The sequence below is a fragment of the Saimiri boliviensis genome, chromosome 9 (assembly GCF_048565385.1).
Source record: "Saimiri boliviensis isolate mSaiBol1 chromosome 9, mSaiBol1.pri, whole genome shotgun sequence".
Classification (NCBI taxonomy): Eukaryota; Metazoa; Chordata; class Mammalia; order Primates; family Cebidae; genus Saimiri; species Saimiri boliviensis.
Genome location: NC_133457.1, coordinates 16,690,821 through 16,716,496, shown reverse-complemented (window position 1 = coordinate 16,716,496; position 25,676 = coordinate 16,690,821). Strand labels below are relative to the sequence as shown.

The following is a 25,676-nucleotide window of genomic DNA, read 5'->3' as shown; positions in this document are numbered from 1 at the left end:
TACATCTAAATCTTTACTCCACCTTGAGTTAATTTTTGTATATGGTTAGAGGTAGGGGTCTAGTTTCATTCTTTTGCATATGCCAGTTTTCCCAGCATCATTTATTGAGAAAATGTTTATAGTTAAGAAATAAGGCAATATCCTTTATTATTTGGGGAGAAAATCAACTTTTTATTAAATTATTTGAAGACTCTAAGTTAAAATATTCCTTCACTTAATGCATTTGAAATCTCGCTTTAATTATAGCAATTTAAGAAATTCCTTGGTTTTAGAAAGATTTTGCACATATTAGAACAATATTTTGCACATATTTGAACAGTCATATTACATATTCTCATTACCTTCTGTTTTCTTCAACTATCCTTGAAGGGTACAAGTCTCAAGATGCTATTGTTGATTTATTTAGATAAATAAATCTCTTAAAATCTCCAGAAGCCATTGTAGACAATAGGTTGATCATGTGTTATGAAAAGTGGCTGGTTTTATGCCTTCGAAAATGATCATATTATTTATTTTTATGTGAACCTCAGGTTATATCAAAAACACATATTCAGTTATTTGGTACCTATACTCTAAAGCTGAATGAAAATTTATTACTTTTCTTAAAAAAGTAATTATTACACTCAAGGATAATAGATGTACAAAATAAGGTTTTGGCTGTGGTATTTTAGACCATTTGTTGAAATAAGAAAAAGAAAAACTTTTATATCTAGGAATTTAACCAAAAAAATCTTGTCTCTGATTCAAGATATAGTCATAATGATGTTCAGGAGACTGTGATGGTTGTAAAGACAAGAGCAAGAACAAAAACTAGAAAGAACTAAAATGTTCATGATAAGAAGCTGGTTAAATATTAGTCTCCATTAAATAAATATTACATTGTCATAAATCTGTTATGGAAGAATGCCTAAGCCTAGTAACATGGAAAACTGTTCATATCATATTTTCAAGGAGAAAAAGTAGCTCATAAAACAGCATAGATAGCATAGAACCTTCCAAGGATATAAACATTTCAAAGAATAAATAAATAAAAATATAACACAAAAAATTGAGAAGAATATAAATTTACAAATGCAATTATATTTAGGGATTAAAACTAAGTGATTTTTATATACTAATCTGCATTTTTAGAAATTACCTATAAAGTACCTATGATGGATTTTAAAATAAAGCTACCATGTAGTTACCCAGCTGGATAAATATGACATCTGGATTTCAATCTTGACAAATTTTTGTTTTTATTTCTCACTCTTCTTTGAACCTTTTTCAGCTGAATAAAAAATTTGCCAGCCTAGAACTTTGCTGCCCACTCTTCAATAATAAACCTGGAAGTCATAAACACATTTTACTCTAGAAAATTTACTAGATAGTTTGTTGTCTGGATAGGTTTCTTCTTTTCTAATGCAAGGATTTAATGCTACAAATTTCCCTCTCAGCACTGATTTGTATGCGTCAGTAGAACAATTTTGATGTGTTCTACTCTCATTTTCATTCAGGTTTATGTATTTTTAAATTGGCTTTGGGACTTCGTCTTTGATCCATGGATTGTGTAGAATCACATTGTTTAATTTCCAAGTGTTTGAAGATTTTTCCATTGTGTTTCTGTTATTCCTGTCTAGTTTGATTCTATTATTGTCAGAGAATGTGCTCTTTATGATTTTATTTATTTTAAATTTGTTGAGGTTTGGTTTATGACCCAGCATATGGTCTGTGTTGATGAACATTCCACAGGCAAGCTCTGTTTAATGCTGTATTTTCCTGGTGGATTGATCCCATAATTGATGTCCTTCTTTCACTGAGTAATTTTTTTCACTCTGAGATCTACTTTGTTTGGTGTTAATACAGTCTATTTTTTTTATTAATGCTAGCATATCTTTTTCATTCTTTTATTTTCAACCAACATACCTTCTTATGTTTGAAATGAGTTCTTATAGACATTGTATAGTTGGGTTCTGTTTTTTTAAATCCAGTCTTCCAATGTCTGTCTTTCAATTAGTTTCAATCAATTTAGTCCATTTATACTTAAAGTAATTATTGATATTACAAGGCTTAAATCTAGCATTTTATTATTTGTTTTCTGTTTCCTCTGGCTTGTATTCCTTTGTTTCTCTTTTCTTGTCTTGCCATGGATTATTTTAAAAAGTCTTAGAACTCTTTCTTGTTTTATTTATAATGTTTTTGAGAATATCAGTTTGTAGAATTTTCTTGGTGGTTGATGTACATATTATAATATACATACCTAACTTACGATGTACTGTAATAAGTACATAGTGAAGCACTGAAATTTTACTTTCATTTAAACCCTTTGCCCTCTCCACTTATAAATACAGTCATGTATCACTTAATGACAGAGATAAATTCTGAGAAATGCATCACTAGATTACTTCATCTTGTGTGAACATTATAGAGTGTACTTACACAAACCTAGATGGTACAGCTTATTACATATCTAGGATAGACGGTATAGCCCATTGTTCCTGGGCTACAGACCTGTCCAATATATTCTGTACTGAATACTGATGACAATTTTAACACAGCAGTATTTGTATATCTGACCATACTTAAGCATAGGACAAAAAACTATAAAAGATTTTTAAATGGCACACATGTATATGGCATTTACCATGAATGGAGCTTCCAGGATTGAAAGTTTCTGTGGGTGAGTCAGTGAGTGATGATTGAACGTGAAGGCCTAGGACATTCTTTAAACTACTGTAAGACTTTATTAACACTATACACTTAGGCTACACTAAATTTATAATTTTTTTCTTCAATGATAAATTAACCTTAGCTTACTGGAAAATTTTACATTATAAACTTTATAAACTTTAATTTTTTTAACTTTCTGACTTTTAAAATAGTAGACTTAGCTTAAATACACATTGCACAACTATACAACATTTTTTTCTTTATATCATCTTTTAAGCCCTTTTCTGTTTTTTTTTTTTATATACTTTTAAAATTTTATGTTAAAAACTAATTTGGGAGGCAGAGGGAGGAGGATTATTTGAGACCAGGAGTTCGAGACCAGCCTGAGTATCTTAGCAAGGCCCCATCTCTACAAAAAAGAAAACAATAAATTTAAAAACTAAAACACACACACACATGCTTTTCCTAGGCCTACACGAGGTCAAGGTAATCAATATCAGTATCTTCCACCTCCATGTCTTGTGCCACAGGAAGGTCTTCAGAGACAATAACATGCATGGAGCTGTCATCTTGGTTTTTTTGTTTTGTTTTTGTTTGTTTGTTTTTGAGACAGAGTTTTGCTCTATTGCCCAGGCTGGAGTGCAATGGCACAATTTCAGCTCACTGCAACCTCTGCCTCCCAGGCTCAAGAGATTCTTCTGTTTCAGCCTCCCCAGTAGCTGGGATTACAGACATTCACCACCATGCCTGGCTACTTTTTGTATTTTTAGTAGAGACGGGGTTTCACCATGTTGGTCAGGCTGGTCTCAAACTCCTGACCTCAGGTGATCCACCCACCTTGGCCTCCCAAAGTGCTGAGATTACAGGAGTGAGCCTCTGCGCCCAGCCGAAAGCTGTCATCTTCTATGATAACAATGCCTTCTTCTGGAATACCTCCTGAAAAAACTACCTGGGATTACAGGCGTCAGCCACCGTACCCAGCCTGCATTGATTTCTTTCATTTTATCCTATTTAAGATTAGCTCAGCTCGTTGAATCTTTATGTTCATGTCTTTTGTAAAATTTGTAAAGTTTTCAGTTATTATTTTATCAATTACTTTTTCAATGCTACTTTTTCTGTCTTCTCCCTTAGACTCTGATAATAAAAATTTAGATTTTTTATTATTGTCGCATAGTTTCTGAGGTTCTGTTGATATATTTTTTCAAATCTATTTGCTCTCTGTTGTTCAAGTTGAATAGATTCTATTGATTTGTCCTAAAGTTAACTGATGCTTTCTACTGTCATCTCCATTCTACTATGGAGCCTATCCAGTGAGATTTTTGTTTTTGTGTTTTTATATTTTTCAGTTACATAATTTCCATTTCAGTCTTTTTTATATACTTAATTTGATTTTTTGCAACATTTTTCATTTGTTTCCAGGGAGTTTTTGATTTCTCATTGAAACAATTTTATAGTAGCTGCTTTAAAATAGTTTTCATATACTTCCAACATGTGATTCCTTTCCATATCAGCCTTATAGATGGGGAGCAATACTCCTGACCCATCCTCCAGCCACACAGTTCTGGTGGGCTTTCTACTCTCTCAATAGTGGCACTGGGAGAGAAAAGTACCTGTGTTGGATGCCTTTCTACCACTGGGTGCAGGGCCGGGAGTACCTGGAGCTGTGGATTCTGGGTTGCCTTCTGCTGAGGGGTAGAAGGCTGTCCTAGATTTTTTTCTTTTGCTAGGTGGAGGGCAAGAAAACACAGGATTTGATTGCCTTCTGTCATTGGGTAGAGAGTCAGGAAATGCCTGGCCTAGGTTTTATTCTGCTGTTGGGTGAAGAGCTGGGAATCACTGAGTCTGGATGGCTCTCTATATTGGATGATGGGCCTGAAGATAGTGGCCCTGAGTTACCTTCTGCTGCTAGGTAAAGGACCAGGGGACACCAGACCTCCTGAGTGCCCCAGTGCAAGTGGAAGGGCCTGTTGCTGCTAGCAAGAATGGTACATGGATTGGACACACATATTTTAGTACCACTGACTGAACTATTTTTCCCCAGTCAATTAATCTTAGACTCTTTTCTCAGTGCTGTTCTTCCTCGATTTACTTCCTATTTATTAAGGTGACATTCTATTTATTAAGGTAATTTTTGTTGAGTCTCATCTATCCATTTTCTATTTATTCTACTAGTTAGTGTCATTTTGATGCTATTTTATGTAGTCTTCGTCTACCATTAACAATATTGGCATTATAAGATGAGAAAATATGAAAGAAAAACACAACTGCTACTAGATATTAAATTAGCAAATTAATATAAAGAGACGAGTGTTTGCTTTGAATACCTTATCAGAACAATACATTTAGTGACTAGATTTTTTGTTATAACAGAAAGCAGAAAACTAACTGCTCCAGGAAGACAGCTCTGCCAACTCTAGCTTGTTCATTCCTCAAACTAGTTTAATTATTAAAACCATTATTGGTTCCAGAAACTTAAAACTGGACCAAAGGTCTAATAATTTACTTAATACGTGTTAATTCAACAAATTTTAATAGATTACCTGCCATTTGCTTATGTGATAATCTGCTTTAAGAAAAAAAAAAAAAAAGCAGTGAGCAATGGCTGAGGCCTGTAATCCCAGCACTTTGAGAGACTGAGACAGGTGGATCACCTAAGGTCAGGAATTCGAGACCAGCCTGGACAACATGGCAAAACCCCATCTTTACTAAAAATGCAAAAAGTTACCTAGGTGTGGTGTGCCTGCCTGTAGCCCCAGCTACTTGGAAGGTGGAGGTAGGAGAATCACTTGAACCTGGGAGGTGAAGGTTGCAGTGAGCTGAGATTGATATCATGCCCACTGCACTCCAGCCTGGGTGACAGAGACTCCACCTCAAAAAGAAAGAAAAAGAAAGAAAGAGAGAGAAGAAAGAAAAGAAAGAAGGAAAGAAAGAAAGAGAAAAAGAAAGAAAAGAAAGAGAAAGAGAGAAAGGAAGGAAGGAAGATTTTCCTTTTTATCGAATAAGTCTGACTATTCATTTTGTTTTCCTGAATTACCCTCTGATTTGTTCCCTTGATAGAATAAATCACCTGCTTAGCCTTAGTAAATCCCATATAAAACTATGTTTTATATAGTTTTATATAAGGCATCTCAGTTTCTTTCCTAACAAAAAAATTGATGTCTAGTGCCACAGCATTGGTGCCAAAGTGGCAGGTGTCTTGGAAGTGCCCAGGGAGTCTTGCTGACAGCTGGAGAGCTATGAGCAATAAATACAGCCAAGCCTGCCTTCTCAAGATCCTTGAATTAAGGAAGCAGGAGGGTGTATTACAGCAATTACCCAGCCACGCCAACATTTGCATGCTACTACTAATAGTTCATTACCACACCCCTTGATATTTTATCTGTAGCAACTGTTGTTTAATTTGAAGTATTACTTATAAAATTGATAAGACTTTATTATTAAGAAATAGTGCCAAACTTATACTTCAGAGAAAGTTCTGAGGTATCTTTAAAATATCACACATTTCTTAACCCTGGAGGACCTCTGTTCAATTGAAATACTGTCACATTTGATGTATTTGATTAACAGCCCAGACATTTACATCAAATGATTCTGGATATATGATATTTTCTATATAATGGGTCATTGGGCAGTATTTATTAATATGTTTTAAAAATTGTAATTGAATGGGACGAAATCACTGATCACTGTTTCTCAAGATACAGAGTTCGTAGCTTTCATGAATTTCCTGGACTACATGGGACTGGGTGTTCCTGGAACGTTAACATATCACTTCTTCTGTTCTTTTTGAGCAGTCATAAGCCAAAGCTGGCATCTTTTGTGGCAGATCTTGGAGCACTGTGCACTCAGACGAACACCAACAGCAATAACATACTGAGCTGCAGACTATGGCAGCCTTAGCACCAGAGCCCCTGGGTCCTCTCTCTTCAAGCTGATTCTCTAGACTCAGACTTTTGAAGGAAAACTTGACGCAATTAATTGCATCTGTGTCTCTTGTTTTTTTCTTTCTCACTGCCACCAAACTCAACCAGTCCAGATATATACAAGTAGATTCCAAGCCCAGTAGGGAACCCAAGGCTAACTGTCTAAACATGTCCACCCACAAGAAGCTAAGGAATCAAAGTAAGCCATTAGAGCACAAAGGGCCTTAGAGCACAAAGGATGAATGGGATAGAAGCTGACAAAGTTTGTGATTGGCCTATGAGTGTTCACCCTCTATAAGCATTCGCCTATGTGGAATTCTTTTCTTTCTGTGCTTTCCTAAGATTCTTTAAGTAGGTCAGTCACTTCCATGTTGGTGGGTGTTGCCTTGGAATAGGAGGACTAAATTAGTTGTTAATAAGCCCTTCAATTGATAGGCCCAAATCTATAAAACTTAAGAGACCTACAAGGGCTAGTCAGATGATTAATGCTGGCTCGGTGGCAATTCTGGTGAACCCCAAACCACAGTGTGTCAATCTGAAAGGAGTACCTGCTCCTAAGGTGTTCAGCCATCCTAGTTTGCCTATAACCGAGGGGTTTTTCAGGACATAGGACTCCAGTGCTAAAACTGGAAAACTCCTGGGCAAAAATGGGATGAAAGTTGGCCATCCTAGCTCCTACTCAACATAGCCAATTTTTGTTATATTTGAATGTTTTTTCTTCTTTCTATCCTTCTTTTCTTTCATATGCAAAATCCCCTGTTTCTTAAATGCTGAGAATTAATTCAAAATAAAAAAATAGTTTACGGATTAAAACACAGCCCATATTTGGCTCATAGGCTCCAAGTCCATATTCCATTTTTAAAGAGAAGACAGTATGAGCCTAGGGGAAAAGAGTTAAGTAGATGGCCTTGGTTTCTGTTTAGTCTGGGTTTTAATCCATAGTCAAAAATGCGCCATTATGGCTTATTTATTCATCCTATTTCACAAATAGTAGTGGTTGCAAGTAAGCTTTAGCAATTTAGTGAGGGAACCTAAGTTAGTTATATATGATGCCATTTTAGTTATTTTCTTGGTCCTTGTTATCTATATATATTCTCCTTGGGAGCGCTCCAATGGTGTTTGTGAGAAAATAGGATTCTCCTATTTGGCCATGGAAAACCAATACCATGGAGAAGTGCTCAAGACAACTAATACTGTAATTATCTCAATGCTCTCTTGTTTCTCTTGCCTTCCATTGCTAACCTTGTCATTCTTTCCATTATACCTTCTAGAGTTAACTTAATTAATCACAGGCAAGCTCTTTACATTCTCAGCTTCTTCATAGACTACCTTCTCTGTCTGTTGCCATACATAAGTTAATAAATATATTAACTTTATTATATATTATATTAATTATATTGTATATTATTAATCATATTTATTATATTAATTATATTATATATATTATGTTTATTATTAACTTATTTATAGCAAGCAGGCAGAGAAGGTGGTCTGTGAAGAAGCTGAGAGGGTAAAGGGTTGTCTGTGATGAATTAAGTAAAATCCAGAAGGTGTAATGGAAAGAATGACATGGTGGCACACGCCTGTAGTCCCAACTATTCTGGAGGTTGAGGCAGGTGACTCGCTTGAACCCAGGAGGTAGAGGTTGCAGTGACCCAAGTTTGCACTACTGCAGTCCAGCCTGGATGACACAGCAAGACTTCATCTCAAAAACAAACAAGCAGACAAACAAAAAGGAAAAAAAACTTTGGAGCCGTACCTAAAAAGTAAGTGTCAAAAAACATTGCTATTATTGTCATCATCATTATTAACTGAAACCTGGCTCTGCATAAAGAGCACAACTTTCTTGACAATCCTCTCAAGGAAGGTTTGTCATTTCTCTCAAATGTCTGAATTTTCCAAAGTATGGAGAAGAGGATTGTACTCTTCCAGCTACCCACTGCTGTTGGCAGGCAATTATTTGCTTATCCTCCAGTGGAAACTCATGTTTGAGACTCCTACCATCAGTTTAAGCCCTGTTTTAATCTTCTTCGTCAGCTTGGTCACAGTCCCACAGTCACTGAGTACTTCAGGGCTGCTTCAGGGTTTTCCTTCATGCTGAGTCCTCCATGCTGATTTCAGAGTCCTAAAGAGGCTTCATGGCCATGCAAACAAGACATTAATGAATGCCTCCTGCTTTCTTCATCTACTAACTTACTGCGTGCTCTTCCATTTTCATCATTAGGAAACTCTCTGAAATCCTAAACTTCAGTTTTTCTTTCTCATACCATATCTCCTTTTTAAATCTCCTCCTTTTCCTTTGGGAGGCTGAGGTAGGTAGATCGTGAGGTCAAGAGATGGAGACCATCCTGGCCAACATGGATGGAATTTGGAATCAATTTGGAATCAACTTATATGCACTGATTCTCAAATCTATACCTGTATCTCTGAACTCTCTTATAAATTCTGTATTCATAATATGCAGTTCTGTATTGAAATCTGTACCAGAATGTCTGAGAATCCTAAAAAGATGGTATGTACAAAGTTGACCTTGTCTTTCCCTGCCTTTCATTATACTCCTTGTAATTGCCATGAAAATTCATGAATTTTCCCCATAACAACCTAAGAATTTTCTAGAATCTTTTTTTTTTCTCTTATAATCTTTCTTGTCCTCATTTCCTATACCTAATTAGTACTTTGTTAGTTTGGATCCTTTAACAAGCAGACATTGACACTAAGATGGGTGGAGATGTATAAGAAATTATTCAAGGGAAACACCTGTGAAGGATGAAGGAAAGGAACAAGAGTAGACAGGAAGAGGCTTTAGCTTGCAGTGCACCTCCAGCAACTGTGAAGGTAAGGAGGAGTGTCTTTGTCTGGGCTGCTATAACAGAATAAGACTAGGTGACTTATATACAGTATACATTTATTTCTTAGAGTTCTGGAGACTGAGGAGTTCAAGAACAAGAAACCAGAAGACTGGTTCTTCTGGTTCATAGATAGATAGCTATCTTCTCACTGCAGCCTCATGTGACAGAAGGGTCAAGGGATCTCTCTGGGGTTCTCTTTTATAAGGATACTAATCCTATGTATGAGGACTCTGTCTTCATGACCAAATCACCTCCCCTAAACCCCACTTCCAAATACCTATTATATTGTAGAATAGGACATCAATGTATAAATTTTTCAGTTGGGGCCAAAAACATTCAGTTTATGGCAGGAAAGAAGAAAGATTAGATAGGAACACAAGAAGGTTTCAGTTAGGCCACTGGGGAGTACTCAAGCCAAAGTCTTTAGTAATAGGAGTCCTGTATTCCAGGGAACTCTTGTATCCTACAAGAATGACTTGCACTAGTTCCCCCAGCCATGTTCATTCATTGGCTGGAAGCAGCCCATGGGAAGCATGGCCTCATCATAAACGGAGTGGTGGAACTAGTGGGATAGATGCTGGATCCACTGATCAACTTACTTACAGTGCAGGAAATCTGAGAGATACATTTCACAGTTGCCAGTTTCCAAATCCTATCGATTTAAACTTCTTAATATCTATCAGACCCCTCTGCGGTCCACTTCTTATCTTTGCATGGCCTTCTTATCTTTTATCTAGAATGCTAACTGTCCTCCCTGCCACCAGTCTTGTCTGCCTTTCTCTGCAGTTCATTCTCGAAGCTGCTGCCAAAATGCACCTTTTCATGTGCAGATCTAATTTGGTACCTTCCCAGTAACCAGATTATAATCTTTCAATGGACACTCAGGGATAAAAGCCAAGTTTCTTAGCATAGCAACAAGGACATACCAAATATTCTGCTAAGCCTGACTAGCTACATCTCCAACACTTTCCCCACTTCTCTGTAAATGTACAGTACAGTGCACTGACTGAATTTATAGTCCCTCAAACACATCTTCCTTAACCTCATACCTCATCCTTTGCACAATTTAATCTTCCTGGAGTGACCAACTACTAGTGCCTCCTTCTGACCCATAGCCTGATTATTAACTGCCACATAGCTTAGTATATTTTTCTAAGTCAGTGGTTCTTGTTTTGGCTGTGCAGTGCCTAGAGAGCCTTAAAAACAAAACAATGCTGAAGCCTGGGTCCCATTCCCAAAGATTCTGATTTAATTAGTCTGTGATATGACTGGGCATTAAAAGTATAAAAGTTCTGAAGAGAATTATACTATGCAGCCACAGTGGAATTAAGAAACCCTGCTTTATAGCTTTCTTCCAGAATTCTGAAATTCCTAGTGAGAGACTGGAGCTTGTGCCCTGAGTAGCATCTGAACACTCTATTTACATGTTTATAAACAGTATGTGTGGTATGGTGTGAATTCGTCTTACCTTACTGGGTCCCACAATTTTTCTCTTCCTTTAATATGATTATTTTTAAAAATCTTGCCAAATCTGACTTTCAGCTCTTCTTGAGGAAAAGGAAACCTGGTATCAATTATTATCAGGGGACTATTCTCACTCCTTAGAAGAAATCTGAGGAAGAACCCATAGGCTTCAGTCCATCATATTTGCCTGTGAGATACTCAATATGCAGCCGAGCCTGATGTGCCATTCAAGGGTGAGTGGTATTACTCTGCTCACATTTGTATGACCATCAAGGCCAGGACTTTGGATGCTTACTCTTCATGGCCTCACTGGGAACCCCAGTGTCTCTTGGTGTTGTCAGTAGTAATCCTCCACTTCCCTCTTTGATTTGCAAACAAAACCCTTGATGGTGATGCTTTTTTATTTGCCTACTGATGTGGTTTGGATATTTGTCCCACACAAATCCTATGTTGAAATATAATTCCCCATGTTGAAGGTGGGGCTGATGAGAGGTGTTGGGTCATGATGGCAGATTCCTCATGGCTTGGTGCTATCCTTGTGACCATGAATTTTCATAAGATCTGGTTGTTTGAAAGTGTTTGGCACTTATTCCTCCCCTTGTTCCTGCACCTGCCAGGTAACATACCTGGTCCTGCTTCACCTTCTGCCATAAGTAAAAGCTCTCTGAAGTCTCACTGGAAGCCAAGCAGATGCTGGTGCCATACTTGTACAGCCTGCAGAACTGTGAGCCAATTAAACCTCTTTTCTTTACAAATCACCCAGAATCAGATATTTCTTTATAGCAATGGAAGAATGGCCTAACAGAAAATAAATGCTGGTGCCATGCTTGTACAGCCTGCGAAAACATGAGCCAATTAAACTTCTTTTCTTTATAAATTACTCAGTATCGAGTATTTCTTTATAGCAATGTAAGAATGGCTGAACACAAAAAATTGGTACCAGTAGTGGGGTATTGCTATAAACATACCTGAAAATGTAGAAACGATTTTGGAACTGGGTAATGGGCAGAAGTAATGGGCAGAGGTTAGAAGAGTTTGGAGGGTTCAGAAGAAGACAGAAAGATGAAGGAAAATTTGAAACTTCCGAGAGACTGGTTAAATGGTTGTGACCAAAATGCTGTTAGTGATATGAACAGTGAAGCTGAGACTGACAAGGTCTCTAAAGCAAATGAGGAATTAATGGAAAACTGGAGCAAAGGTCACTTTTGTTATGCTTTAGCAAAGAGCTTGGCTGCATTCTGCTCATGACCTAGGGATCTGTGGAATTTTAAAATTAAGAGTGATGACTTAGGGTATCTGGTGGAAGAAATTTATAAGCAAAAAAATGTTCAAGATATGACCTGGTTGCTTCTAACAACCTACACTCAGATGTGAAAGTAAATGACTTAAAGTTGGAAGTTATATTTAAAGGGGGAGCAGAGTGTGAAAGTTCAGAAAAATTGCAGCCTAGTCGTTTGGTAAAGAAAGGAAAAGCGTTGAGATAAAAATTCAAGGGGGCTATGAAGCAATTACTTGCTAGAGATATTAGCATGACTGAAAAGGAGCCAAGTGCTAATAGTCAAGACAATGGGCAAAGGGCCTCCAAAGCATTTCATAGATCTCCAAGACAGCCCCTGTCATCACAGGTCCAGAGGCCTAGTGGGAAAGAATGGTTTAGTAGGTCAGGTACAGGGCACTACTCCCCCGTTCAATCTTTGGACTCTGTTCCCTGCATCTAGGCCACTCTAGCTCCAGTCTTGGCTCAGTGAGTCCCAGATACAGTTTAGGCCACTGCTTCAGAGGGTGTAAGCTATAAGCCTTGGTGACTTCCATATAGTGTTAAGTAGCATAGAGTGAAAAAGTGAAGGAGGCATGGCAGCTTCTGCCTATATTTCACAGACTATATGAGAAAACCTGGGTGCTCAGGCAGAAGCCTGCTGCAGGGGCAGAGCCCGCACAGAGAACCTCTACTACGGCAGTACAGATGGGAAATATAGAGTTGGAGGTGCCACATAGTCTTCACTGGGGCATTGCCTAGTGGAGCTGTGATAAAGGGGCCACTGTCCTTTAGACCCCAGAATGGTAGATCCCCTGGCAGCTTGCAGCCTATTCCTAGAAAAGCCACAGACACTCAACAGCCTGTGAAAGCAGCTGTAGGGGCTGAAACCTGTAAAGCCACAGGGGTGGGGCTTCGCAAGGCCTTGGGAGATGGCCCCTTGCACTAGTGAGCCCAGGATGTGGGACATGGAATCAAGGATTCTTTTGGACTTTAAGATTTAATGGCTGCCCTTCTGGGTTTTAAACCTGCATGGAGCCTATAGCGCCTTTCATTTGGCCAGTTTCTCCTTTCTGGAATAGGAATATACCTAATGCCTATAATATCACTGTATCTTGGGAGTAAATAACTTGTTTTGACTTTATAGGGTCATGAGTGGAAGAAACTCATCTCCAGATGAGACTTTGGACTTGGACTTGGGACTTGGGAATTTCAAGTTTGTGCCAGAATGAATTAAGTCTTTGGAGGACTATCAGAAAGAGATTATTATATTTTGCAATGGAAGAAAAATACAAGATTTGGAGGCCCAGGAGTGGAATTACATGGTTTGGATATTTCTTTTCCCCAGATCTCATGTTGAAATGCAATCCCCAGTGTTGGAGGTGGGGCCTGTTGAAAGGTGTTTTGGTCATGGGGGTGGATCCCTCATGGCTCAGTGCTATCTTTGTGGTAATGAATTCTCATGAGATCTTGCTGTTGGAAAGTGTGTGTCACTTCCTCCCTCTCTTTTCTCTTGCTCCTGCTCTCACCCTGTGATGTACCTGCTCCTGCTTCACCTTCTGCCATGAGTAAAATCTCCTTGAAGCCTCCCTAGAAGCTGAGCAGATGGTAGTGCCATGCTTGTACAGCCTACAGAAACACAAGTAAATTAAACCTCTCTTCTTTATAAATTACTCAGTCTCAGGTATTTCTTTATAGAAATGAAATAACAATCTAGCACATCTATAAATTTACAGTTTGGGGCCCTGGTACATAAAAGCTGGTTAAGGTAAATAGAACATACCAGCCTTCCTTTGTTCTATATTTGAAGTAGGGAGGAAAAATTACTTTTCAATCTTTTAGGAATGAGAAACTAGACAGAAATTAATATTACAGTAAATTATCCTACCACATTTGTATAATACTATTTAATAATTTGGGGCTGGGCATGGTGGCTCATGCCTGTAATCCTAGCACTTTGGGAGGCCGAGGCAGGTGGATCACCTGAGGTCAGAAGTTCACAATCAGCCTGACCAACAAGGTAAAACCCTGCCTCTACTAAAAATACAAAAATTAGCCAGGTGTGGTGGCAGGCGCCTGTAGTCCCAGCTACTCGGGAGGCTGAGGCAGGAGAATTGCTTGAACTTGGAAGGCAGAGGTTGGAGTGAGTCAAGATTGTGCCACTGTACTCCAGCTTGGGCAACAGAGTGAGACTCTGTTTCAAAATAATAATAATAATAATAATAATAATAATAATAATTTGGTTAGTTTGCTTGTCTTCTTCCCCATGAGAATGAGGAATATGAAGGCAAGAAATCCATGTTGTTATACGGTATGCCCCTGCTATACCAACCCCAGTAAATGGCATATAATAGGACTCAGTAAGTTGGTTACTGTCTCTTGTTTTCCACTTATCGTTTTCCTTGCAGTCAACTAACTTTTATTTCTTTACACTTCTAAATAAATTTTATTCTTAATCAGTTACCTTATCTTTGCTATTCAAAAAAATTGCAAAAACTATAAATCCTATTACAAAATACTAAGTTGAATAGCTGTATAATAATAATGCTTATGAAAAAGCTGGACAGCCAAGTGCTCATCAAATAACTGAGCCAGAAATCATTGACAAGCAAAGAAGATTGAAAATTACATATAACTCCTTCATTCTTTCCCTCCCATGAGTATTTGGTTGATTAACAGTTTATTTTCCTAATGAAAAGTCTGTACATTATTTTCTTCATAGTATTTTCACTTTAAATAAAATTTGTATATATATTTTAAATTTTGCATATATATATATATATATATATATAAAATGAAAACTCCATGAATAAAATGACTTCATCTATTTTACTGCTGTTTACTCAGCATTTCAGAAAGTGCATGGTAAACAATAGATGCTTAACATTTGTTGAAGAGTCATTCTTTATGTAATAAGACATATTAATAACTAACACGGAATATATGGAAAGTAATCACTTCAATGAAAATTAGGATTCTAAATACTGACCTTTAAAAAATTACTTACATCTGATAAATAAATCAAATGACTTTCATTTTTAATTTTAGAAAACTCGTTAAAAATACTGATATGTGGTATTATGACTGCAGAATTTTGAAAAGAAATTTACAACTTTGAATTATTAGTATAGATGGATCTCAGAGTACTCTAAATACATATACACACAGGCTTTGTATGTAACCACGCTAAAATCAAGTATAACTAAAATACTAGCTTTATGTAAAGCGTCATTGACTGACTAAAATAACATCTTTAACAATAGGAATCTGAAGCTATAAGTTGAAGTTATGAAAGAACAGAAACAACTAGTCTTTAATTCTGCATCAATGGTACCTACAGTGGCACAGTTTGAATAATTAGTAAGAATATCTACTGATGAGTTAGTTTCTAGAATTCTTTGCAGTGAGCCGAGAGTGCACCACTGCACTCCATCCTCAGCAACAGAGCAAGACTCTGTTCCCACCTCCAGCCTCCTTCCCGCCCCACACACAGAAAGAGATTAAATCAGTAATAAAAAGTCTCCCAAAGCCCAAGACCTGATAGCTTCAGTGTTAAATTCTACCAGCCACTAAATTCTACCAGACACTTGAAGAACTAATACCCATCCTTCTGAAACTATTCCAAAATGTTGAAGAAGAGGGTATACTTTCAAATGCATTTTACAGGGCCAGCAACCAAAGACAGACAAGGACACCATAAGAAAATATCCCTGATGAGCATGGATGCAAAAATCCTCAACAGAATACTAGTGAATCAAATTCAACAGCACATTAAAAGGATCATTCACGGACGGGCACGGTGGCTCAAGCCTGTAATCCCAGCACTTTGGGAGGCCGAGGCGGGTGGATCACAAGGTCGAGAGATCGAGACCATCCTGGTCAACATGGTGAAACCCCGTCTCTACTAAAGATACAAAAAATTAGCTGGGCATGGTGGCACGTGCCTGTAATCCCAGCTACTCAGGAGGCTGAGGCAGGAGAATTGCTTGAACCCAGGAGGCGGAGGTTGCGGTGAGCCGAGATCGCGCCATTGCACTCCAGCCTGGGTAACAAGAGCGAAACTCCGTCTCAAAAAAAAAAAAAAAAAAAAAAGGATCATTCACTATGAGCAAGTGGATTTACCCCAAGGATACTGCAATGGTTCAATATATGCAGATGTCTAAATGTGATACACTACATCAACAGAATGAAGGACAAAAACCATATGATCATCTCAGAAAAGAAAATTAAATGTTAATTTAGATGGATCATTTGACATAACAGGTTAGCAACTGTTTAGTAAGTAGGTAAAATTGGTTGGTTGAATCTATCTGACTGTTTTTAAACAACTGATTATCTTTCTGAATTAAGTTTTCAAAACAGTTTGGGCATTTTTGTGAAAAGAATATCATGTACATGTTATAACTAAATGCTACTTATTCTATTTACCACACAAAGGAAAAGAACATTTATTTGGGAAATGTGGCTCTTAGGTGTGTTTGAATTCTAGTCCTAGATAAGAAAGATCTTAGGTGGTAGACTTGGCTTTGGGCACTGAAACCAAGAGTAAGATGGTAAACAAGGTAGACCTCCCAACAGAATCTGCCCCACTGAAGCATAGGTTGCCAGGCCAAAAAGTGGAGAAGAAGAACCCAGGTACAAATGTGTAGGAAGAGTGACCAGAACAAGAGGTCTCAGAGTAGATGAGAGGAGAGGGCCCTGGGGTGCAGCTACAGGCTTTTCATAAACAGTTCCAGTCTTGACTGTCAGATGTGTTGCAAATTGGCAAAAGCTTTAATCTGGTTTATTTATTCCTGAGGAAGAAATCCATACAACTGAAAGAGTAGTGACAATGAGAAACAGACTAAATAATACTTTCTGGAATGGAGCAATAGGACTGTTCATATCTCAAATAATTAATCAGACATTAGGAAAATTTTTGAAAAAACAAGAAAGAGTCTTGAAAGCACCCAGTCAGAAAAAGCAAGTTACCTCTGAAAGAAAAGACACTAGCTTGGCCCCAGTCTTCTCTATTAAAAAATTAATGCCAGCAGGAAATGAAGTAATATCTACATCATCATGAGGGATGATGGTTGTCCCTAGCCAAGTTATTATTTATGCAGGGTGCTCAAAAATATGTTCAAATATGCAAAACTTCCAAAAACAATTCACTCATTTGCACTACTTAAAAAAAAAAAAAGCAAAACTAATTGAAAATATGTGTAGCCAATTGAAAGATGACTAAAATTTGAGAATTTAAGAATGGGAAAGTTAGAGTATAAAAGATTGTTGGTAAGAAGTAATATCAGTTAAATATAGAAGCAGGTTAACACATGTAGTAGGCCACACAGAAAAAAGATGATATATACAGGTTATATTCCATTTCAATAGTGAACCAAAGAAAATAATTAAACATTGATAAAGAGATCCCCTGCAATGTATCAAATGCCTTATAAGAATTTGTGTGTTGTCGTTTAATAATACTTTTTCTAGGCTACCCCAAAAATAATCTGAGATACAGATAATATATACAAGGATGTTCTTTGCATCTCCATATATTATAGTGAAAATCTGAATCTGGATATCTAAGTATTGTAAAATGAGTACCCAGTTGGCTTGGAGAATAAGAACCTTAGTAGGAGATGGGTGGGAGGAAGAAGATAGATGTTGTGTATTTATTCCCCTGATTTCATTTTTGAGGGGTCTCCTTGGACCAACTACTCTCTAGTAAGGCTCATAACTGTCAAAGTGGCTCTTTCTATAAGACTCTCCTGTGTTCATTAGTTGTTTTCTCTCATTACCCTTTTAAGCCTGTAGATGACAACATGTTATTAACTTTGGCATGTTGCACCATCCTTCATGGTTTTCCTGTACTCCATTCATACCTCTGTAGTAATCTTTAAAAAAAAATTCTCCTCCAATTTACTCAATTTGAGTGTACCAATACTCTGGTGACTGATAGGCTTCTGCTGCTTTGACTTTAGTTGCTAGAGATGGCTCACTTATAGGTGACTTGTTTATGGAAACAAAGCCATTGATGAGATTTTTCAAAATACACTACTTTGATGGTTAGCTGACAAAGAGATTAACAAAAGGCCTCAAAATTATACAAGAAGAAGGAAGTTTCAGAGATTACAGTAAGATTTTTCAAACATGGATGACAGTTGGCAATTATGTATTTAAACTGTATTCACACAGAATTAAGAAGTAATGATAAGCTCTGTAGGATTATGTGTATTTAGGGTTGGGTTGAAGAGAGTGGGAATTGGCTTCATACCTCAGTAGTGGGAGTGTGTGTGTGTTCCATAATACATATATTTTAATACACAAAATGCATCTTGCAATGTTTTCAAGTCCTTGACCTTGCTTTTTAGCTATCTTTATCACTTTATCTCTTTTCAGAATGAATTCTTGGTTCTAGATCTGTCTGGGATTATTAATCAGGGGTTGTTTCCTGATTTCTTTCTTTCCTTTTTGTTTTTGGTCATTTGTTTATCCTTTTTGGATGGGAATGATCTACTTCAACTTTTCTCCTCCCACACAGTGCATTGGCTTCTCATTCATAAATACCAACCCGGAATAAAATTAAACTCTCTGAATCACAGATTCCGGAACTCAAAGTTAATCTACATAAGTGAATCTATAGACGTTAAATAACGTAAATAAAAGTGTCTGATCTAAGTGTCAATAAAATGGCTGACTGGGGAACTTCTGGAATACCAGAGTTTTAATCTGAGATCTGGCTGTACCTTTGTATAAAGTCTGCTATGCTGACACATTGAACTTTACATAAAGACAATGATACTAATAATTCTAAAGGAAGGGTTGCCTCAGGGAATATAGCAGTTAATATATAACATATAGAAAAGGGGGGAAAGGATGCAGAATTTTCTCCAGATTTAGATATAAGTATATAGTTATAGATAGATAAAAGATGGAAAGAAAGACAAACAGACATAATCATCTCTGTACCAAGTGTGGATAGTTCTGGCTAATGATGTTTGAAGATAATGCTGTCTAGGCTCCACAAAACACCTAAGAAACAATTATGTACAACCTCAGCCTGGAAACAGGAAAAGCTTTCTGGAGGAGATGACACCAGAAGTGAGTGCTAAAGAACAGGAGTTAACTAATCAGAAGAAAAGGAAGGAGTAGAGGAGAAACTCATTCCTTCATCTGTTTAGTAAACAATATCCCATATGCCAGGCATATAGAGAATAATCTTGCCATTATGGACAAATAAATAGATTATGTTGTACATCAGATGACAGTAAATACTACCAAAAGAGTGAAATAAGCTTAAGAAAGGGAGATATTAGAAATATAAATAGAAAATACGGGAGTAAAAGATGTTGGCTCATTGTCCATTGTTTATTACTGACTTTAAAATCTAGAGATGAATGGTTATCCAGGAATCCAGGTATTTTTGTGTTTGAAGATATAAACAGAGAAGAAATCATAATGAGATTAGTTTTACTAGAAGGCAAGAGAAGAGAGCATGCCAAGTCCCGAGGCCTCCTTTTACTTCTACTGTTTACTTCTCCGAAAGTGGAGGCCAAGGAAGGTGTGACCTGCTTAGGACCATCCAGGGCTCCTGGGCTCCCTCTTAACCTTCTGCCATTAGAGATCCTGAGGCTAAAAGCAATCTGAGCAAAGCGCAGAGGTCTGAAACAGCAATTATGCTCTGAGAACCACATGCATTGAAAATACATGGAAAAAAAGTGTGAGGCAAGTCACAATGTTAGATATGCAGGCATCAAATCATGTAACTCACTGCAGCCTCCAACTTCTGGGCTCAAGTGATCTTCCCACTTCAGCCTGCCAAGTAGCTGGGACTACAGGAACGACAGCACACAAAACCACATCCAGCTAATTAATTTTTCTTTCTTTCTTTCTTTTTTTTGGGTAGAGAATGTTGCCAGGTGGGGGTTCTTGCTGTGTTGCCCAAGTTCATCTGGAACTCCTGGCCTCAAGCAATCCTTCAGTCCAGCCTCCCGAAGCTCTAGGATTACAGGTAGGAATTGCTGCAACTGGTCTGATTCTTAATAACTATTAGCTTCCAATCAGGGCAAAGTCCTTCACAAATTGAGAATCTTCAAGGTTTAAACAACTTGTCCTACATCTTAGTCTAAAAATAGCAGTAGTAATAATAATACTTTTAACAACCAAGCTACTATTTATTATAATTATCTGTAAAAGATTGTTAAGAGATTTATATAAATTTATTAATCTTTATTACAAAATTAAGGTAGGTACTATTATAACTACTATGTTTACAATGAGAAAACTGAGGCACAGATTGGTTAAAGTACTTGCTAGATAGAGTAATTGGCACAGCCAGGACTGGAACCCAGGCAGCCTGGGCCCAGAATACATAGTTTGACCCTGTTTATAGCACCATTCTGAATCAAGTTAGGATGACCATAAGGTCTTGATGTGCAATATTTCAGCATAAGTTTGAAGTAAAGTGGTATAAGTGGGCCTTAGTATAAAGTATGTTTCTGCTGCATTTGGAGTCTTAAAGAAAAAATAGATGGAAAGGACCTAAACCAATTTGTGTATTTTTAGTAAGAACATAATGAACAGAGTAAAACTTAAGATAGAAGAAGAAGAAAGAAAATTAAGTGAATATTTAAATCACAGGCAAGTTTGGTTCATGGACTTTGAGGGATTTTACTGCTATGCAAAGAAAAACAATTATAGACAAAGAAAGGAAAAAGATTAGCTAAAGATTGACCCCTTCCCCCCAAAAAAAATAATTTAAATTTCAGAAGAGTGTTCTTAAAACAAGGGATTGAATAGTTTTGGCACACAGTTAATATTCAGCAAGTATTTCTTGAAAATTATTTAAATACATCTAATGAAGAGACTATTATATCAGTATAGTTTGCAGTAGTTCTAAAACTTCTTTACAGATAAAATTATTGTTCAGCAAATGTTCACTCACTGCCCAATGGCCTCACCTCTTCGAGAGGAATATCTTCCCTGCCTTGTCAGTGATGGGTTTGAGTATGTCACTTGTTTTGGCCAGTGAGATGTTGGTGACATGAAGCTAGCAGAAGCTTAAAATGTGCTTGGGAAATAAGATGCAGCCTTTTGCCTTTGGCCATGAAAATAACATACTCATGTAAGTAGCCCAAGAAGAAAGAGAGACCTATAGGATAGACCTTTAGTCCCAACCTACAGTGTGGCACCAACAGAAGGCAGCCTAGATCAACCAAACTTCACCAAATTGCAAATGTGTGAACAAGAAATAAATGCCTTCTGCCTTGAGCTTGGGGACGATTTGTTTAGCTGAATATAGTGGATTTTAAATCTAATAGATACAGGTTTGGTTGTAAACTTGGAGACAAAGCAGTTCATTCATAAAATATTAGTGTTTTTACCACCGTTGAATAGAAGAAATGAAAGAATCTAATGTTATTCAGAGGGAAAAAATTCAAGAGTAGATTGCCAAGTGTATTCAGATGATAGCTATGAGCTAAGGAAAATAGAGGTAGAAAGCAAAGAAATATTAAGATGTCTAGACCCATCAGCTGTTGAGGGGCTGAAAGTTTGTAACAAAACCCTCCAGAAGCAGGAAGGGAGTGGGAAATAACACATATAATGTCTGTATTTCCATCATGTGGCACAATCTGTATAGGTCTTCATTTCATTCTCTGTAAAAGGAGGGGACCAGGGCAGATAAACTCTTTTAAGTATTGAAGTTATTTAAACCTTTTAGGTAATCTTAAGTTTATTCAGAAAAACGAGTTTTAAAAAGAATGCAGAAATAAATGGTGACCCCAAATAAAAAGCAGCAAAGATTTCAAGGAAATCAAATTTTCACTATCTTTGGTAACGCTGACTTCTTATAGTTGTTCCTTATTTAATATGAAAAAAGGGCACTAATATTATTCAACAACAAATTGATTCAGTAAAGAGATCAGAGTCTAGCTAGCAACATGAAAACTGATTTGAACAGATCAATAGTTTTTTTAAAGTTAGGTATACTTTATGAAATTCTACTCACTTCCTTTTTAACTCACTTCCCTGCTGCCAATGTAATATTTTAAGATATCCTTTATATGTTTCTAATTTCCCGTGTTAAAGAAGCAGTTTATCTTTCAGCATTTCCTAAGTGAAAATGTGCCCTTTAAAACATTTTTATTCCAAAAAGAAAGTGATAAAAGCAGTTTTTATACAAATAATCACTCAATGACAATTTTTTGTTAATTTTGTGCTGTTAATACAACTGAGGGTTTAAGGGTTATAGAAATTCTAATAGATTCTGGAAGGTCACCCAGTTAGTAATAAAGAAATCATTTACTCTGGTGAAGAATATTATAAATAATATCGGCTTGAGAATCTATTAAAAAATCACATGCTTCCATGTGATTTTTCCAGCAAATTCCAGCAAATATGACAAAAGTGCCTTGCCTCTTAATAGTAATTTGCTTTCAGAAATCCACCTGATTGATTGACAAGGTTTTCTCAGTAGGTAATTATCTTCTCTGAAGAGTGCATATGAAAAGTACAAAGCCTCAGTTCGACAGGATCATATAACACTAGTTGAATTTCACAAAAACACCAATGATTTAACCCAAAATTACTAAAATATACCCAGTGTAAAGCTTATTTAGCAGTGGTAAATAATTTCAAGAGTGTAAATATTGCCCAAACCTCAAGCTAAAATTTTTATTTGGTGTTTAGATGTATTTTTCATATGCTTCTAATTAGTAGGAAATATTAGAAAAGAAAGTGAACTCATGCAGTTACACTGTATCTTAATGTCAGTCAAATTCATAGTCTTTCTTTTTTAATTTTATTTTTTAAACTGTAAATTATTTTCAGTAGTTATATTTTGCTGGCTTTAAGCTAAAAATGACTTTTGATTTTTATAAGCATAATTTTCACTTTAAAAACTTTTAATTAATGCCATTTTCCTTTATATTTAAAGAGATTTTTAGTACTTGCAAACTATTTGGTGGTGGTTGTATTTTATAACTTACAGTTTTGAGATGAAAAATCAAGGATAACTTTTAATCATAAATTAAAGAAAAATCTTTGCATTAACAGAGTTTCATGATTCAGAAGCAATTGGTGTTTTAGAGTAATATAGATGATTTTACTGTGGCTAGTAGAGATGAGACCTGTACATTCAAATAATAGAAATTATAATTGTAAAATAAGATTTAGAAAGTAAAAATGAAACAAGATTAGGCAAATCACTCCATATCACCAAAAATCTTTCCACGAGTATGTTTTATAATTGGTGTACGCTAGACAGGTATTAGTTATTGTATAGAAAATTACATTAAGATCACATAAAATATATTCTCAATTCTTAGGGACACAAAGTTGTAGCTATAATGTGGGAGCATTTCTATCCGTAGAAATCTAAAATAATGAGCCATGTGTTAACAATGTTCAGAACATTATTTAAAAAAAGAAAAAAAAAACTAAAAAACGTTTGTTTTATACTGCACAATCCAGGGGATAGTCTGCTTCATAGAGAAATATCTGAAAGTAAGCATGGGAAAAGAACTGGTAAAGTCAATATCCTGTTTAACCTCCCCACAGTATACATGTGCAGAGAACAATAGAAATTCCTGTTTTTATTTCTTGATAACTCAGTTTAGCTTTAAATTTCATTTATTTACTAGAAAAGGAAAAGGGAGGAAAGCAATTACTGAATTCCTGAGGAATACAATGACTATATAATATGAACATCAAAAGCAATGAGGTAGACACTGTCCTCAAATATATGTTGATTAGTCTTTGAGAGGTAGGGAAAGGATAGATTAAATGTGCAAACAAGCAACTGTAATACAAGATAGAATAAAATTGATGTCATTGGAGAAGTACACAAAGCCTATGTTTTAAAAAGGGTGGGAAGGAGATTAACACTCCTTTAACAAATATTTGTTGATAGTGTCTTATGTACGTAATATCATTCAAGGCTCTTAGCAGGCCCTAAAGATAAAGACAGATAAAGATAAAAAAATTTCTGCTCTTCAGAACTCAAAATGCAGAAGGACACATAAGATAAGAATCACTGCCACATCAGTCTATGAGTTCAAGGATGGCAGCGACAGTATTTTACTTACTTTGGCATCCAAAGTGATGAGCAAGTGCTCAATAGATACTGAATTCATAATCATAAAGAATTTATCAATGATTTGCATACAAATCCCTATCACAAGACCAAAGTAAGTATTTTACTTGTTTCTTTTTTTCTTATTTAATCCTCACAATTTTTAAAGATATGACGAAATGATCAGTGATGAAACTGAAGCTTGGGAGAAATGAGAAAAATTGCCCAATATTACACAAATAGCTTATAGCAATGTGCATCCAGAATCTAGGCCTGTCATCACTGCTTCTTTTTTTTTTTTTTTTTTTTTTCATATTATCTTACTTGGTAATACAAGCTGGGAAAAAGACAGAGTTACATTATTGTAAGAGTCAGAAATGAATTATCCCAAGCAGGGAAATCAGTGAAGGCATCAGAGTATATGGTTGACCTGGACACTAGAGGATAGAGAAAATTCTATAAAATGAAAACAGCATCTAGACTTGCACTGTCCAGTAGCCACCAGCCACATGTGAAAGTTTAAATTAATTAGAATAAAATAAAATTAAGAAGTTAACTCTTCAGTTGCACTAGCCATATGTCCAAGGGTTAATGATCACATGTTGCTTCTGGCTGCTGTATTCATCAGCACAAAATCGTAGAACATTTCCATTCTCACAGAAAGTTCTGTTGGAAAGTGTTGTTCTGGATAGAAGGGACTAGGATCATTCTTGGCAGAGCGGGGAAAAAAAAAACAAAGACAGCAAGGGAACCAAGTTCAGGTCTGTTCAGAAAAGATTGGGCTATTGAGCATGGTGAGAGTTTAACCTTCAAATCAGGGTGTAGGGTGTAGAATAAGATAAGTGCCAGATATATTTTGGATAATCTTGAATGCCAGAGAGAGAATTTATGTTAAGTTCGTAGGCAATGAGAAACATTGAGGACTTCTTGTCAAAGAAGTAATATTATTGGATCTGTTATTTAAAATAATTATTTGAAAAGTGATTCACAGGCCTGACTGAAATAGTAAGAGTTGGTGGCTGGGAAACCAGTTGTGAGGTTATTAGGCTTGGAATAGAAAAGCTAAAAAGGATGTGAGAATTTTGGGGTGGAACCTATTGGGTAACTGGAAGAATGCTGGTAGTGTGGTCAGAAATACAGAAGTCAAAAGAGAGATGTGGCTTGTCTGGATGACAGTAAATTCAGTTTTGAACATGTCAAATTCAAGTTTCTTTCTGAAGCAAAAGGGAAACTGCAAATCCTCCATTTTTACAGAAAAGCCAATTACAGGCCTCTGAGGATAGGAGAGACAGTGAGATTAAGGGAGTTAACACTTAACCTCTTCACTGGCGAGGGTCATCACTGGCAGGGGAACTGTTACTGGTTTGTTCTCACACTGCTATAAAAAACTACCTGAGACTGAGTAATTTATGAAGAAAGGAGGTTTCATTGACTCACAGTTCCACAGGGTATACAGGAAGCATTGTGGGGAGGTGTCAGGA

The 25,676-nt window shown here is 36.5% G+C and overlaps 1 long non-coding RNA gene across 1 annotated transcript in view; it reads left to right on the top strand.

The window, feature by feature from the left end:
• The window catches only part of LOC141585519 (uncharacterized), a 233,686-nt gene that overhangs the window by 60,871 nt on the left and 147,139 nt on the right, over positions 1 to 25,676 (top strand). Inside the window, exon 2 of the long non-coding RNA XR_012519070.1 lies at positions 20,029 to 20,133. This is a non-coding gene — a long non-coding RNA (uncharacterized LOC141585519). The remainder of the gene's footprint in view (positions 1 to 20,028; positions 20,134 to 25,676) is intronic.